Source organism: Odocoileus virginianus, chromosome 6 (assembly GCF_023699985.2).
Source record: "Odocoileus virginianus isolate 20LAN1187 ecotype Illinois chromosome 6, Ovbor_1.2, whole genome shotgun sequence".
In the NCBI taxonomy this organism is placed as follows: Eukaryota; Metazoa; Chordata; class Mammalia; order Artiodactyla; family Cervidae; genus Odocoileus; species Odocoileus virginianus.
The window spans coordinates 9,474,867-9,493,387 of record NC_069679.1 but is presented as its reverse complement, the minus strand read 5'-3'; the positions used below and the strand labels follow the sequence as shown (position 1 = coordinate 9,493,387).

At 39.2% G+C, this 18,521-nt stretch overlaps 1 protein-coding gene and 1 non-coding gene across 5 annotated transcripts in view; both read right to left on the bottom strand.

Moving 5' to 3' along the window:
- Nucleotides 1-18,521, bottom strand: part of GLCE (glucuronic acid epimerase) — a 115,046-nt gene that overhangs the window by 18,401 nt on the left and 78,124 nt on the right. The window lies entirely within an intron of this gene.
- LOC139035839 (U6 spliceosomal RNA) lies at nucleotides 14,830-14,936 on the bottom strand. The gene has a single exon (XR_011488543.1). It is a non-coding gene; the product is annotated as a U6 spliceosomal RNA (small nuclear RNA).

Sequence of the window (18,521 nt, the reverse complement as noted above, 5' to 3'; positions counted from 1 at the left end):
ATAAACTGCTATAATCATTCATGTTCATAACCTGTTTAGTTTTAGATTATTTGGGTTAATATGACATTATCTTGAGTCCCTGGCATTCTGTTGAGTGACTAATTCACGGATTCCTTAGTCTTAAATAATCTAAAATATGAACCCTCTATTAGAAATTAGAGATGAAGAAACTCGTTGACTGTTTGCAATGACAATTTGGAGGGTACTTACTATATGACATTTAGGACATACTTTTTGTTTTTATTTAATTTAGCATGCTGTAGTAGTAAAAAGATAAATGATATATAGTAGAGTATATAGAAAATGTAGTATAATGGCAAACACTGGACTAAGACTTTAGAAATTGAGTTCCAGTTATTTAATCTGGTTTCAATTTCTAACTCTGTCTTTTATTAGACTTCAGACACATTGTGACTTTGAACAAGACTCACAGAAATGAAGCAATGGGCAATGGTTGAGCCAACAACTGACTCCATATCAGTTTCTTCTGGAAAATTGAGATAACACTCTTAAATGTGATTCCATTAATAAGACCCAAAACTGCTTGTCTCTTGCTCCCTGTCCCCCGCCTTTTTAAATTGAAGTATAGTTGGTCTACATCGTTGCGTTTCTGGTGCACAGCATGGTGACTCAGTTGTATGTATGTGTATACTATTTTTCTTTGTGGTTTATTAAGGATACTGAATATAGTTACCTGTGCCGCACAGCTGCTGTTTAGTTGCTAAGTTGTGTCTGACTCTTTTGCAGTCCCATGGGCTGCAGCCCACCAGGCTCCTCTGTCCATGGAATTTCCCGGGCAAGAATACTAGAGTGGGTTGCCATTTCTTCTCTAGGGGATCTTCCCAACCCAGGGATTGAACCCAAACCTCCTGCACTGGCAGGCAAATTCTTTACCACTAAGCGACCAGGGAAGTCCTGTGCTATATAGCAGGGCTTTGTTATTTGTGTATGTTCTCCTTCCCTTTTTGTAAAGGTCCCTCTTTCCTGTCTCCTGTCCACCTATTCTGCTATCTCTTAAGAGAAATCTAAAACATGGGGGCTAACCTTACCATGTTTATTTTTTAATTGCGAAAGATTATACACTGGCAAAGGGATGGAACATTAATTTTTCTTTTTATCATAAACATTAGAAAAACACTAAGCTGACTAGCAAATATTTGATTGAATTTCACAGTATAGTCTCACAACCTGACAGACAGTTCTCACATGATTCCTGTTAGCACATTCTCTCAACCATTTTTTCCAATGTGATTCTTACTGCATTGCTTTGTGCAGTAGCTCAAAACGCATTCTACTACTTCTGTGTCACAGTCAGCCCAATAATTACTCACATTTAAAAATCAGCTTGGTTGCTAATTTCTTCCATATAAAGCTTCTTCTTCATGGCCAAGACTCTATCTTTCTGCCTTATGGTTGTTTAAAATTACTGTAAGTAATCAAGTTGATGAATCTTTCCCCTTCTGTCATTCCTGTTTTGCAGGATGCCACCAAACTTGATAAAAACTTATTATCAGTGACTCTATTCTGTAGAACTTCTTAGGATAGTTCTACCAATTTGTCCTGTAAAGTCCTCCTATGCATGAACCATGCAGAGTAAGCACATCATTAGGTTTTCTTTCTCTTGGCTTTCCTAATGAGGATAGAAATCTTATACAGCTGGAAAGGCCTGGTATTCCTTTCTGAACAGATTTATTTACATAGCATATGCTTCATTTGACACTTGCTTAAAAGATGCAGAGAACTTTTTTAGTTAAGGACTGTACAGTACTTCAAAGGACATTATAGCTACACTATATCGGTTCAGCTTTTCTGGATACAAAGTTGCTCTTTGCTCTTTAAAAAACATTCCTATCCTAGTTCTTTAAATTACTGCTTTCAGAATTCTTTATATTACTGCTAGAGAGAATTAAGCTGAATACATTTAGAAGCTCTTTTCAGAAACAAATTTTAATTTCAGAAGCTGCTGCCTATTAGAGCCAGTAGTTTAAAACGTCTGCACAAACCAAGGGCAACTAATTCTGCTCTTATCTAGTTGGTGAGAAAATAAATAGTGATTTGGAGTCAGATAATATACTGGTGTTGGAGAAGGCAATGGCACCCCATGCCAGTACTCTTGCCTGGAAAATCCCACAGACAGAGGGACCTGGTGGGCTGCAGTCCATGGGGTCGCTAGGAGTCAGACATGGCTGAGCGACTTCACTTTCACTTTTCCTTTCATGCATTGGAGAAGGAAATGGCAACCCATTCCTATGTTCTTGCCTGGAGAACCCCAGGGACCAGGGAGCCTGGTGGGCTGCCAACTATGGGGCTGCACAGAGTTGGACACGACTGAAGTGACTTAGCAGCAGCAGCAGCAGTATACTGTTGTGGTCTGATATAAAGAACCTATGCTTAGAAGCCAGGTAAATCTAGGTTTAAATCCCATTATGTGCTTGCTGACAATTTTTCTCCTGCAGAGTTAAAAACTCCTGCTTCCTCAAGTATATGCTAGTGATAACAAGAACTTCTTTATAGAGTTTGATTTCAGTAACTGAAAGTATGTACAGTACCTGTATGTGCTTAGTCGCTCAGTTGTGTCCGGTTCTTTGCAACCCCATGGATTGTAGCCCACCAGGCCCCTCTATTCATGGAGATTCTCCAGACAGAGGGGGATTCTCCAGACAAGAATACGGGAGCGGGTTGCCATTTCTTCATCCAGGGGATCTTCCCAACCCAGGGATCGAACCCAGGTCTCCCACATTGCAGGCAGACTCTACCATCTGAGCCACTAGGTAAATCTACTCTTTAAATATTTCCTTTCCCTGTAATCTCTCCCCTATACCCTCAAAATAGAATAACTTCCTTTATCATTTAAATGTGATTTGTTGCTGTTAATCTAAATATGTCTCCTGAAGGTTTGAGATAGATGAACGTAGCACGGTTGATCTCCTCAATAGTGCTGATAATCATTTTCAGCACAAACTCTGGACTATGGGAAGACTAGATTGCCATAAGATTAGTTTGAAAATGTATGTGACCATAAACACTGTGACCAGATACAGACCTTCAGTGGACTGATTAAGGCACATTCCATTTTAATATTTTATATTTTTTAAGTACCTACTACAGTGAATATGGATAAGACGTCCTACTGAGACGTGTTCATTTGCCCTTCTGTCATTTTTCCTTCTTTCTGGACTACAACACAGACATGATGGCTGAAGCCTGAGCAACCCTCTTGGGCTACAGTATGATACAGAAAGATATAAAGTACCTGGGCCCTTGATCATGTAGCTGTATATTAGCTCTAGACTGCCTAATTATGGTTCTCTTTTACATGAGCGGAAAATACCAAGAGGCGGAACATATAAGGGTTTATTTCTGGTGTCTGTTACTAGCAGCAAAACCTAATCCATACTGATTCAGATATCAGTCTGGATACAGGCATGTGACTTCCTCAAACCCCACCTCAGGTCACCACTGAAATACCTTAAAATAGTACACCAGCATTTAAATATGGAAAAGGCACATTCATATACCTGAGATACAGAAATGTCAGGAAATTTCTATTAGACATAACCTAGATATCCCCATTGAAGGCAACTAGAACTCTTTGAAGAACGGTTGTTTGGGATCTTTGGTAGGAAGTGTACATGATGATCCTGGGATACCTTGTCATAGAAGAAAGCAAGAAAGCTCTCAAAAACTATTTTGTTGTCAGTCACTTAGCCATGTCCAACTCTTTGTGATCCTACAGACTACAGCATGCCAGACTTTCCTGTCCTTCACTGTTTCTCTGAGTTTGCTCAAACTCATGTCCATTGAGTCAGTGATGCCATCCAAGCATCCATACTGTCGCCCCCTTCTCCTCTTGCCTCACTCTTTCCTAGCATCAGGGTCTTTTTCCAATGAGTTAGCTTTTCACATCAGGAGGCCAAAGTGTTAGAGCTTCAGCATCAGTCCTTCCAACAAATTGATTTCCTTTAGGATTGACTAGTTTGATCTCCCTGCTGTCCAAGGGACTCTCAAGATTTCTTCTCCAGTAGCACAATTTGAAAGCATCAATTTTTTACCATTCAACCTTCTTTATGTTCCAAATCTCACATCTGTACAAGACTACTGGCAAAATCATGGCTTTGACTATATGTGCCTTTGTTGGCAAAGTGATGTCTCTGCTTTTTAATATGCTGTCTAGATTTGTCATAGTTTTTGTTGCAAGGAGCAGGTGTTTTTGTTTTCCATCACTTTATATATTTTTTCCATTTATTTTTATTAGTTGGAGGCTAATTACTTTATAATATTGTAGTGGTTTCTGCCATACATTGACATGAATCAGCCATGGATTTACATGTATTCCCCATCCCAATCCCCCCTCCTGCCTCCCTCCCCACCCCATCCCTCTGCGTCTTCCCAGTGCACCAGCCCCGAGCACTTGTCTCATGCATCCAACCTGGGCTGGTGATCTGCTTCACCCTAGATAATATACATGTTTCGATGCTGTTCTCTCAAAACATCCCACCGTCACCTTCTCCCACAGAGTCCAAAAGTCTGTTCTATACATCTGTGTCTCTTTTTCTGTTTTGCATATAGGGTTATTATTACCATCTTTCTAAATTCCATATATATGCATTAATATACTGTATTGGTCTTTATCTTTCTGGCTTACTTCACTCTGTATAATGGGCTCCAGTTTCATCCATCTCATTAGAACTGATTCAAATGAATTCTTTTTAATGGCTGAGTAATATTCCATGGTGTATATGTACCACAGCTTCCTTATCCATTCATCTGCTGATGGGCATCTAGGTTGCTTCCATGTCCTGGCTATTATAAACAGTGCAGGAGCAGGTGTTTTAATTTCATGGCTGCAGTCACCATCCACAGTGATTTTGGAGCCCAAGAAAATAGTCTGTCACTGTTTCCCCATCTGTTTGCCATCAAGTGATAGGATGGATGCCATGATACTAATTTTTTGAATGTTAACTTTTAAGCCAGCTTTAGCACTCTCCTCTTTCACCTTCATCAAAGGCTCTTTAGTTCCTTTTTACTTCCTGCTGTTAGAGTGGTGCCATCTGCATATCTGAGATTATTGATATTTCTCCTGGCAATCTTGATTCCATTTTGTGATTCATCCAGCCTGGCATTTCACATGATGTACTCTGCATATAAGTTAAATAAGGAGGGTGACAAAATACAGCCTTGATGTATTCTTTTCCCAATTCTGAAATAGTCTGTTCTTCCATGTCTGGTTCTCATTGTTGCTTCTTGACCTGCATGCAGGTTTCTCAGGAGGCAGGTTAGGTGGTCTGGTATTCTCATCTCTTGAAGAATTTTCCACAATTAGTTGTAATCCACACAGTCAAAGACTTTAGCATATTCAATGAAGCAGAAGTAGATGTTTCTGGGATTCTCTTGCTTTTTCCATGGTCCAAAGGATGTTGGCAGTTTGATCTCTGGTTCCTCTGCCTTTTCTAAATCTAGCTTCTACATCTGGCAGTTTTCAGTTCACATACTGTTGCAACCTAGCCTGAAGGATTTTGAGCATTACCTTGGCAGCATGTGAAATGAGCGCAGCTGTGCAGTAGTTTGAACATTCTTTGGCACTGCCCTTCTTTGGGATTGTAATGAAAACAGAAACTACTTGGGTTGTGTCAAAAGGACTTTGGAGTCAACCGGAAGAGATCTGCACTGGCTAAAGATGGGATGGGCTTCCCGGGTGGCGCAACAGTAAAGAATCTGCCTGCTACTGCCAGAGACATGGGATTGATCCCTGGGTCAGGAAGATCCCCTGGAGATGGAAATAGCAACCCACTCCAGCATTCTTGCCTGGGAAATCCCACGAACATCGCAGCCTGGTAGGCTACAGTCCATAAGGTCACAAAAGAGTCACACACAACTGAGCAACTAAACAACAGCAACAAAGATGGGGTATTTTGAGCATCAAACAGTAGTCCCTGTGGTGAACTGAAGCACATTGAATAGTTTAAAATTAATGAATTCAGATGATACTTAAAAAAAACTCAGTTTATTTTTGGAGCTCAATTCATTATTTTGAAGATTGGTAAATAAAAGGAGAGATTCAAGCATTAGTTCTGCCTCTCCTGTATGAACTCTATAGGGATAACCAAGTTGTTGGGAAGGACAAGATTTTCTTTAACAGAAATATTTCAGGTACTATGCTAGGAAGGGCTAATAGAATACCACCATTTTCCAGTCCCTAATAAAAGAATTACTTTCAGCACTTACTAAAGCTATTTGATGGATTGCTAATGCAGAACTTTATGATAACTGGGTCAGGGTGACAACAGCTGAACACACAGATTAACCTTACAGGAAAAAAAAAAGAGACTATCAGACATTTCCTGATGAAAGTTCACACCTTTACCAAAGTATTCTTGCTGAAAAATCAAACCCTATTTTTGTCAAGCTGCAGAATCAGCTACTGGTTTATAGGAAATGCCCGGGGATGGAATCTGAGTTAGTACTCTGCAACCACTAAAAGAGAAGAAGCTAGGACTCAGCACAAAACAAAACCATTTTCTTGACATTACAGGTTCCTTCAATAACAAGGAAGTTTTAGAAAACATTTTTTATGCTTACAAATGTTAAAAATTGTCTTTGCATTAACACATAGAAAATGAGTTCACAAGACAGTACATTGAAATGAATCAGTTCAGTCGCTCAATTGTGTCTGACTCTTTGTGATCCCATGAACCGTAGCAGGCCAGGCCTCCCTGTCCACCACCAACTCCCGGAGTTTACCCTGTCGATTGAGTCGGTGATGCCATCCAACATCTCATCTTCTGTCGTCCCCTTCTCCTTCTGCCCTCAATCTTTCCCAGCATCAGGGTCTTTTCAAATGAGTGAATAGGAGAAAATATTTGCAAATCATATATCTGATAAGGGATTAAAATCCAAAATATATAGGGAGCTCCTAAAACTCAACAATTAAAAAAAAAAAAACAAATAATGGACAAAGGACTTGAATAAGCATTTCTTTAAAGATATAATGTAAACAAATGAAAAGATACCCGACATCAGTAATCATGAGGGAAATGCAAATAGAGAGATAGTTGCACACATTAGGATAGCTTATTTTAAAAAAAATAATAAGCATCAGGGAGAGTGTGAAGAAACTGGAACCCTGTGCACTTTGGGTGAGAATGTTAATATGTTATAACTTCTGTGGAAAACAAAATGGAAGTTCTCGAAAAACTTAAAAATGGACTTTCCATATGATCCAGCAGATCTATTTCTTGATTTATATCCAAATAAATGAAAATAGGGTCTCAAAAAAATATTTGTACACCCATGTTCATAGCAGCATTATTCACAATAGCAACCAAAGGGCTAGGCCTCCCTGTCCATCAGCAATTCCCGGAGTTTCCCCAAACTCAGGTCCATTGAGTCGGTGATGCCATCCAACCATCTCATCCTCTGTCGTTCCCTTCTCCTCCTGTCCTCAATCTTTCCCAGCATCAGGGTCACTTTCATCAAGAGGCTCTTTAGTTCTTCACTTTAGCCATAAGGGTGGTGTCATCTGCATATCTGAGGTTATTGATATTTCTCCTGGCAATCTTGATTCCAGCTTGTGCTTCATCCAGCCCAGCGTTTCTCATGATGTACTCTACATATAAGTTAAACAAGCAGGGTGACAATATACAGCCTTGACGTACTCCTTTTCCTATTTGGAACCAGTCGGTTGTCCCATGTCCAATTCTAACTGTTGCTTCCTGACCTACATACGGATTTCTCAAGAGGCAGGTCAGGTGGTCTGGTATTCCCATCTCTTGAGGAATTTCAACAATTAGTTGTGATCTACACAGTCAAAGGCTTTGGCATAGTCAGTAAAGCAGAAATAGTTGCTTTTCTGGAACTCTCTTGCTTTTTCGATGATCCAGCAGATGCTGGCAATTTGATCTCTGGTTCCTCTGCCTTTTCTAAAACCAGCTTGAACATCTGGAAGTCCTCGGTTCACGTATTGCTGAAGCCTGGCTTGGAGAATTTTGAGCATTACTTTACTAGCATGTGAGATGAGTGCAATTGTGTGGTAGTTTGAGCATTCTTTGGCATTGCCTTTCTTTGGGATTGGAATGAAAACTGACCTTTTCCAGTCCTGTGGCCACTGCTGAGTTTTCCAAATTTGCTGGCATATTGAGTGCAGCACTTTCACAGCATCATCTTTCAGGATTTGAAATAGCTCAACTGGAATTCCATCACCTCCACTAGCTTTGTTTGTAGTGATGCTTCCTAAGACCCACTTGACTTCACATTCCAGGATGTCTGGCTCTAGGTGAGTGTGAGTGATCACACCATCATGATTATCTGGGTCGTGAAGATCTTTTTTGTACAGTTCTTCGTGTATTCTTGCCACCTCTTCTTAATATCTTCTGCTTCTGTTAGGTCCGTACCATTTCTGTCCTTTATTGAGCCCATCTTTGCATGAAATGTTCCCTTGGTGTCTCTAATTTTCTTGAAGAGATCTCTAGTTTTTCCCATTCTATTGTTTACCTCTATTTCTTTGCATTGATCGGTGAGGAATGCTTTCTTATCTCTCCTTGCTATTCTTTGCAACTCTGCATTCAAATGGGTATACCTTTCCTTTTCTCCTTTGCTTTTCACTTCTCTTCTTTTCACAGCTATCTGTAAGGCCTCCTCGGACAGCCATTTTGCTTTTTTGCATTTCTTTTTCTTGGGGATGGTCTTGATCCCTGTCTCCTGTACAATGTCACGAACCTCCATCCATAGTTCACCAGGCAGTCTGTCTGTCAGATCTAGTCCTTTAAATCTATTTCTCACTTCCACTGTATAGTCATAAGGGATTTGATTTAGGTCATACCTGAATGGTCTAGTGGTTTTCCCCACTTTCTTCAATTTAAGTCTGAGTTTGGCAATAAGGAGTTCATGATCTGAGCCACAGTCAGCTCCTGGTCTTGTTTTTGCTGACTGTATAGAGCTTCTCCATCTTTGGCTGTAAAGAATATAATCAATCTGATTTTGGTGTTGGCCATCTGGTGATGTCCATGTGTAGAGTCTTCTCTTGTGTTGTTGGAAGAGGGTGTTTGCTATGACCAGTCCGTTCTCTTGGCAAAACTCTACTAGCCTTTGCCCTGCTTCATTCTGTACTCCAAGGCCAAATTTGCCTGTTACACCTACTCCAGTGTTCTTGCCTGGAGAATCCCAGGGATGGGGGAGCCTGGTGGGCTGCTGTCTATGGGGTCGCACAGAGTAAGACACGACTGAAGCAACTTAGCAGCAGTAGCAGCAGCAGCCAGGTGTTTCTTGACTTCCTACTTTTGCATTCCAGTCCCCTGTAATGAAAAGGACATCTTTTTTGGGTGTTAGTTCTAAAAGGCCTTGTAGGTCTTCATAGAACCATTCAACTTCAGCTTCTTCAGCATTACTGGTGGGGCATAGACTTGGATTACCGTGATATTGAATGGTTTACCTTGGAAAGGAACAGAGATCATTCTGTTGTTTTTGAGATTGCATCTAAGTACTGCATTTTGGACTCTCTTGTTGACTATGATGGCTACTCCATTTCTTCTAAGTGATTCTTGCCCACAGTAGTTGATATAATGGTCATCTGAGTTAAATTCACCCATTCTAGTCCATTTTTAGTTCGCTGATTCCTACAATGTCAATGTTCACTCTTGCCATCTTCTGTTTGACCACTTCCAATTTGCCTTGATTCATGGACCTAACACTCCAGGTTCCTATGCAATATTGCTCTTTACAGCATCAGACCTTGCTTCTATCACCAGTCACATCCACAACTGGGTGTTGTTTTTGCTCTGACTCCGTCTCTTCATTCTTTCTGGAGTTATTTCTCCACTGATCTCCAATAGCATATTGGGCACCCTCTGACCTGGGGAGTTCATCTTTCAGTGTCCTATCTTTTTGCCTTTTCATATTGTTCATGGGGTTCTCAAGCTAAGAATACTGAAGCGGTTTGCCATTTCCTTCTCCAGTGGACCACATTCTGTCAGACCTCTCCACCATGACCCGACCGTCTTGGGTGGCCCCACACGGCATGGCTTAGTTTCATTGAGTTAGACAGGCTGCGGTCCTGTGATCAGATTGGCTGGTTTTTTGTGATTATGGTTTTAGTGTGTCTGCCCTCTCTCAGCGCCTACCATCTTACTTAGGTGTCTCTTACCTTGGACATGGGGTATCTCTTCATGGCTGCTCCAGCAAAGCGCAGGGCCTTCAAACGTAGGGAAGACTAACATATGTTACATGTATGAAATGTGGGTTCATTATGCTAAGTGAAGTAGGCCAGTCACCAAAAGACAAATACTATATTAGTCCACTTACATGAAATACTTAGAGTAGTCAAAATCATAGACACAGAAAGTGTGATTGCCAGAGGCTCGTGAGGAGAGAGGAATAGGAATTTATTGTTCAATAGGTATGGGTTTCAGTTTTACAAGATGAAAATAGTAATGTTCATGAACGGTAGTGATGGTAGCCTAACATTGTGGATATATTTAATACCACTTAACTGTACACTTAAAAATAGTTAAGATAGTGAATTTTTTATTATTTACATTTTACCTCCCAAAGAAAAAAAAATGGAAAAAAAATGTGCAGTTTGACACTCTTGGCTAATAGAAGATACTAGGTAGTCTCAGATCTCCTTGCAAACTGAGCTCAGTACAAATTAAACCTTCCCCCAACTTTTGAGTTCTATTTTGAGTTTTCATACAGTTAACACATTCTTCATTAGATGGCTGTCCTTTTTAAAAAGAATTTTTATTGAAGTATTGGTTTATGTTGTGTTAATTTCTGTTGTATACGTGGTTCTCCTTTATCTCTATAGTTTGAAGTTTTTCATTTTTGTTTTATTTTTACCTTTCATGATAATGGAAATGCTTTTAAGAGACTAGAAAGCAGAAGTATTAGTTTACATTGCTTCAAAACAGATTTGTGTTGAGTAACCAACTGAGCAGATAAATTTGAGCTTTGATGTTATGGGTAATTTTCATTCCAAGAGTGATCTATGTCCAAGATTATATGTTCTTACCAGAAATTAAACTAAGTATAAAAAAAGTCTTTTTTTTTCTTTTCTGGGTTTTTCTTTGTTTCTCTTTTCTTACCAACCTCCCTCCCCTTCTTTCCTCCAATTGTGGAATAAAAATTTTTTATCTGAAGACTTCTAATTTTTTATTCCTGAACTCCTTATACTAGTGCTAATTATTCTTCTTACAAATACTGTTGCTGTGGAATTTTTAGGACACCAGTACATTATTTTTCAATGCCTCAAATTATGATGAAACTGTTGTTAAGCTCCATTTTTATCTCTGGAGAAAGGTATTGTTTCAACAAGCTATCTCAGAATATCATAATAATTATTAGCAGAAATGAAGCATTGTAATGGATTTGTAAGATGTTGATAGATTTGTAGGGCCAATGGGAATCCTATTTTCAAGAGCTTAATTGTCCTAGTCCACCTGCAGACCAGGTAGCTTTACTGTGTTACCTGTATGTAGTATACGTGTACATGTGTGCTCAGTTGGTCAGTCATGTCTGACTCTTTGCAACCTCATAGACTATAGTTGTCTATTGAATTTTACAGGCAAGAATACTGCAGTGGGATGCTATTTCCTACTCCAGGGGATCCTCCAGATCCAAGGATGGAACCCATGTCTCTTGAGTCTCCTGCATCAGCAGGTGATTCTTTACCACTGGCGCCACCTGGGAAGCCTACATAAATATTCATAATTATGACTTTCTATTCTTTTCTAATAGTAACATGGCATGTTTATACTGCTGGATTTGAAGAAAATTCAAAAGTTACAAGTAACTTCATTCAGAAATGCTAATATATTTTTAAAATAACTGGGTAACTTTTCCTAAAATTGTACTTTACCTATGTTAGCTATTGATTCAGGGATAATTCAGCTTTATTTAGAATAAGATCTGTTAATGTCTAAGCTCAATTCACAATCTGGTAACCTGTTATAAATCAGAATATCTGCCAGGAAAGGGTACTCTTCAGTTTCTGAAATAAAATATATGTCTACTCAAAGATCCCCTGTGAATATCAGAGCACAGTTTGGAGTTCAGATCTCAAGTGAACCATAAGATAATCACATGACCTAGGTGAATGACTTAATATCATAAGGCCTCAGTTTTATCATATGTAAAGACCTATCATATGTATGAAGACCTACAAGACTTTTTAGAACTAACACCCAAAAAAGATATCCATTTTCATTATAAGAGACTGAAATGTAAAAGTAGGAAGCCAAGAAACACCTGGGGTAACAGGCAAATTTGGCCTTGGAGTACAGAATGAAGCAGGGCAAAGGCTAGTAGAGTTTTGCCAAGAGAACGGACTGGTCATAGCAAACACCCTCTTCCAACAACACAAGAGAAGACTCTACACATGGACATCACCAGATGGCCAACACCAAAATCAGATTGATTATATTCTTTACAGCCAAAGATGGAGAAGCTCTATACAGTCAGCAAAAACAAGACCAGGAGCTGACTGTGGCTCAGATCATGAACTCCTTATTGCCAAACTCAGACTTAAATTGAAGAAAGTGGGGAAAACCACTAGACCATTCAGGTATGACCTAAATCAAATCCCTTATGACTATACAGTGGAAGTGAGAAATAGATTTAAAGGACTAGATCTGACAGACAGACTGCCTGGTGAACTATGGATGGAGGTTCGTGACATTGTACAGGAGACAGGGATCAAGACCATCCCCAAGAAAAAGAAATGCAAAAAAGCAAAATGGCTGTCCGAGGAGGCCTTACAGATAGCTGTGAAAAGAAGAGAAGTGAAAAGCAAAGGAGAAAAGGAAAGGTATACCCATTTGAATGCAGAGTTGCAAAGAATAGCAAGGAGAGATAAGAAAGCATTCCTCACCGATCAATGCAAAGAAATAGAGGTAAACAATAGAATGGGAAAAACTAGAGATCTCTTCAAGAAAATTAGAGACACCAAGGGAACATTTCATGCAAAGATGGGCTCAATAAAGGACAGAAATGGTACGGACCTAACAGAAGCAGAAGATATTAAGAAGAGGTGGCAAGAATACACGAAGAACTGTACAAAAAAGATCTTCACGACCCAGATAATCATGATGGTGTGATCACTCACACTCACCTAGAGCCAGACATCCTGGAATGTGAAGTCAAGTGGGTCTTAGGAAGCATCACTACAAACAAAGCTAGTGGAGGTGATGGAATTCCAGTTGAGCTATTTCAAATCCTGAAAGATGATGCTGTGAAAGTGCTGCACTCAATATGCCAGCAAATTTGGAAAACTCAGCAGTGGCCACAGGACTGGAAAAGGTCAGTTTTCATTCCAATCCCAAAGAAAGGCAATGCCAAAGAATGCTCAAACTACCACACAATTGCACTCATCTCACATGCTAGTAAAGTAATGCTCAAAATTCTCCAAGCCAGGCTTCAGCAATACGTGAACCGAGGACTTCCAGATGTTCAAGCTGGTTTTAGAAAAGGCAGAGGAACCAGAGATCAAATTGCCAGCATCTGCTGGATCATCGAAAAAGCAAGAGAGTTCCAGAAAAGCAACTATTTCTGCTTTACTGACTATGCCAAAGCCTTTGACTGTGTAGATCACAACTAATTGTTGAAATTCCTCAAGAGATGGGAATACCAGACCACCTGACCTGCCTCTTGAGAAATCCGTATGTAGGTCAGGAAGCAACAGTTAGAATTGGACATGGGACAACCGACTGGTTCCAAATAGGAAAAGGAGTACGTCAAGGCTGTATATTGTCACCCTGCTTGTTTAACTTATATGTAGAGTACATCATGAGAAACGCTGGGCTGGATGAAGCACAAGCTGGAATCAAGATTGCCAGGAGAAATATCAATAACCTCAGATATGCAGATGACACCACCCTTATGGCTAAAGTGAAGAACTAAAGAGCCTCTTGATGAAAGTGAAAGAGGAGAATGAAACGGTTGGCTTAAAGCTCAACACTCAGAAAATTAAGATCTTGGCATCTGGTCCCATCACTTCATGGCAAATAGATGGGGAAACAGTGGAAACAGTGTCAGACTTTATTTTTCTGGGCTCCAAAATCAGTACAGATGGTGACTGCATCCATGAAATTAAAAGATGCTTACTCCTTGGAGGGAAAGTTATGACCAATCTAGACAGCATATTAAAAAGCAGAGACATTACTTTGCCAACAAAGGTCCGTCTAATTAAAGCTTTGGTTTTTCCAGTGGTCATGAATGGATGTGAGAGTTGGACTATAAAGAAAGCTGAGCGCCGAAGAATTGATGCTTTTGAACTGTGATGTTGAAAAGACTCTTGAGAGTCCCTTGGACTGCAAGGAGATCCAACTAGTCCACCCTGAAGGAGATCAGTCCTGGGTGTTCATTGGAAAGACTGATGCTGAAGCTGAAACTCCAATACTTTGGCCACCTGATGCGAAGAGCTGACTCATTGGAAAAGACCCTGATGCTTGGAAAGACTGAGGGCAGAAGAAGAAGGGCATGACAGAGGGTGAGATGGCTGGATGGCATCACCAACTCAATGGACACTGAGTCTGGGTAAACTCCAGGAGTTGGTGATGGACAGGGAGGCCTGGCATGCTGTGGTCCACGGGGTCACAAAGAGTCGGGCACGACTGAGCAACTGAACTGAACTGAAATTAGAAATACAATTTTTCATCTTAAAATTCTCATCTTATGTTGGCTTTGTCCCTCTCCTCTGTTTTAGTGAATCTCTCTTTTTTTTTAATGCATTATTTTTTTTTTAATTTTTTATTAGTTGGAGGCTAATTACTTTACAATATTGTAGTGGTTTTGGTCATACATTGACATGAATCAGCCATGGATATACATGTATTCCCCCAAAATATGGAATGCTTCACGAATTTGCGTGTCATCCTTGCGCAGGGGCCATGCTAATCTTCTCTGTATCGTTCCAATTTTAGTATGTGTGCTGCCAAAGCGAGCACTTTAGTGAATCTCTTATGAGCTAATATACCTTAGTCTCTTCATCTGTAAAATGTGAATAGTATAAAATAGTATAAACTCCCTGCTCAATTTCTTTGAGATGTTTGTCTTGGAATATAATCTTACTTGAAGCATTGTGAGCCACTTGCATCAAAGATTATTTTAACTTTGTTGTTATTTTTTAATGGACTAGCAGAATTACCATTTCAAGTTGTCCTTTATTTTGAGTAGTTGCCAGGGAATACTGTGTGTTTGCATTATTGGAAGAGTCCTGTCTATCAGAAGTATTAAGCAGTTCTCCTTTGAATTAGAGCCATCACAGAATACTAAAACATTTGTCTATGTAATTTAAATCTTGGTCTCTCAAGCAGTAAACAGATGGAACATTACTAACAGCAGTAATTAAATTATAAATCCGTTTTTAAACAGAGTTGGCCAATATTCAGCATCACAATCCATATTCTGTTGTATCAGTTATGTTCATTTTTATTTGGATTATGATTTCAGAATACCCAAAAATGGAGGGAAAAAAAAAGTAAAACTGTCTATTTCAGATGTCTGTTATTTTTAAAATTATATGCTTAACAGTATTCATTATTTATTGAATGCCTGCTTGAACCAGGCACATTTCGAGGCATTGGGGATTTAGCAATGATCAAGAGAAACTAAATCTCAACACTTGTGGAATTTACATTATAGTGGATTGGAGAGGGTTTATAATCTAAATGTGTATAATATCAAGTAATGCAAGCCCCTTCACCACAACAAGGCTGTGATCCAGGAAGGCAAAGTGGTTGCCTGAGGAGGCTTTACACACAGAAGGCAAGCAAAAAGCAAGGGAGAAAGGGAAAGATATACCCAGCTGAATGCAAAGTTCTAGAGAATAGCAAGGAGAGATGAAAAGTGAAAGTTGCTCAGTCGTGTCTGATTCTTTATGACCCCGTGGACTATACAGTTCATGGAATTCTCCAGGCCAGAATACTGGAGTGGGTAGCCATTCCCTTCTCCAGGGGATCTTCCCAACTGAGTCACTGAACCCAAGTCTCCCACACTGCAGGTGAATTCATTACCAGCTGAGCTACCAAGGAAGTCCAAGGAGAGATAAGGCCATTTTAATGAACAATGCAAAGAAATAGAGGAAAACAACAGAATGGGAAAGACTAAAGATCTCTTCAAAAAAATTGGAGATATCAAGAGAACATTTCATGCAAGGATGGGCATGATAAAGAAAAGAAACAGCAGCAACCTAACAGAAGTAGAAGAGATTAAAAGGTAACAAGAATACATAGAAAAACTATGTAAGAAAGATCACAATAACCTGGATTATCACGATGGTGTGGTCACTCACCTAGAGTCAGACATCCTGGAATGTGAAGTCAAGTGGGCCTTAGGAAGCACTACTACAAACAAAGCTAGAAGGGGTGATGGAATTCCAGTTGAGCTATTTCAAATCCTAAAAGATGATGCCGTTAAAGTGCTGCACTCAATATGTCAGCAAATTTGGAAAACTCAGCAGTGGCCACAGGACTGAAAAAAGTCAGTTTTCATTCCAGTCCCAAAGGCAATATCAAAGAATGTTCAACTTATCATACAATTAGGCTCATTTTGCACGCTAGTAAGGTTATGCTAAAAATCTTTCACGCTAGGCTTCAGCAGTAGGTGAACTGAGAACTTCAGATGTACAAACTGGATTTAGAAAAGGCAGAAGAACCAGAGATCAAATTGCCAACATTCGTTGGATGATAGAGAAAGCAAGGAAATTCCAGAAAAACACTTTTACTTCTGCTTCATTGATTACGCTAAAGCCTCTGACTGTGTGGATCATGACTAACTGGAAAATTCTTCAAGAGACTGAGAATACCAGACCACCTTACCTGCCTCCTGAGAAATCTGTATGCAGGTCAAGAAGCAACAGTGAGAACTGGACACGGAACAATGGATTGGTTCCAAATTGGGAAAGCAGTATGTCAAGGCTGCATATTATCACCTTGTTTATTTAGCCTCTATGCAGAGTACATCATGTGAAATGCCAGGCTGGATGAAGCACAAGCTGGAATCAAGATTGTCAAGAGAAATATCCATAACCTCAGATACATACATGACACCACTTTAATGGCAGAAAGTGAAAAGGAACTAAAGAGCCTCCTGATAAAGGTGAAAGAGAAGAGTAAAAAGAACTCAGCATTCAGAAAATGAGTATCATGGCATCTGGGGAAACAGTGGAAGCAGTGACAGATTTTCTTTTGTTGGACTCCAAAATCACTGTGTATGGTGACTGCCGCCATGAAATTAAGACACTTGCTCCTTGGAAGGAAAAGTATGACAAACCTAGACAGTGTATTTAAAAGCAGACATCACTTTGCCAACAAAGGTGATGTTTGGAAAGATTGAAGGCAGGAGGAGAAGGGGATGACAGAGGATGAGAGGGTTGGATGGCATCACCAACTCGATCAACATGAGTTTGAGCAAGGTACAGGAGCTGGTGATGGACAGGGAAGCCTGGTGTGCTGCAGTCCATGGGGTCACAAAGAGTCAGGCACGACTGAGTAACTGAACTGACATTTGTCAAAACTCATCTAACTGTACACTTTAAAAGGGGTGCATTTTACTGTATGTAAATTATACCTCAATAAATCTGACTTCAAACAACATATAAAATTAATCAAGAATGGCAAAAACCACTACAATATTGTAAAGTAATTAGCCTCCAACTAATAAAAATAAATGAAAAAAAATTAATCAAGAATAAATGCATTGCCACTGGTTTTTTTGGGCAATAAATGTTACAAAAATACCAAAGAAACTAATAAAATAGGTCAAATAAGCAAAAAGAGATAGTTTATTTTGGAAAAATTCTGAGATTTTGAGTCTCACAGACTTAAATTTGAATACTGGAAAAATAGGTAATGTTGGACAAGTTAGGTAAGCTTTCCAAATCTCAATTTTCTCATCTGTAAAGCTGAAACAATACCTTCTATTCTATAAAGTAGTTGTAAGATTAATCTAACAATTTGGTTCCCACCACAGAGTAGGCAAACAAAATGTCTATGTGTGAAGTGGTGCCTCTTTTTTAAAGTCAATAAAAAGTAACTTTCATCTCTCTGTATCAGTCATTCAGTCAACACATATTAGTTAAATATCTATTATATGCTATATTAACATTTTCCCAAATAAGCAATCTCAAAACTGAGAAGCACATAAGTCCCTTGAAAAGAACACATTTTTCTAAGCTTCTGCAATTTTTATTATCTCAGAAAAGTTGATAAGAACAGCAATCAAGAAAAAAATACAATCTGCTTTTCCACAGAATGATACTCTGGTAAGGAGCATAAATTTTATCAGCAATAAATGTGAATTAAATAAGATTTAAGCTAAGATTTCCAAGATGTACAATTTTCTAAACAAATAGGAAGGTTATCAAATTAAATTAATTTCAACACTGTAGGAACTTTCATTTAACTCATACTTAAGACCTTTCTGCATGCTAAGCAAAGGGTATAGATATTTCATGGGTTTGAAGTTTGAGATGAATGTAAATTACACAGAAATTCCATTTACCTAAATAAATAAGGTGACTGAAGTAGAAA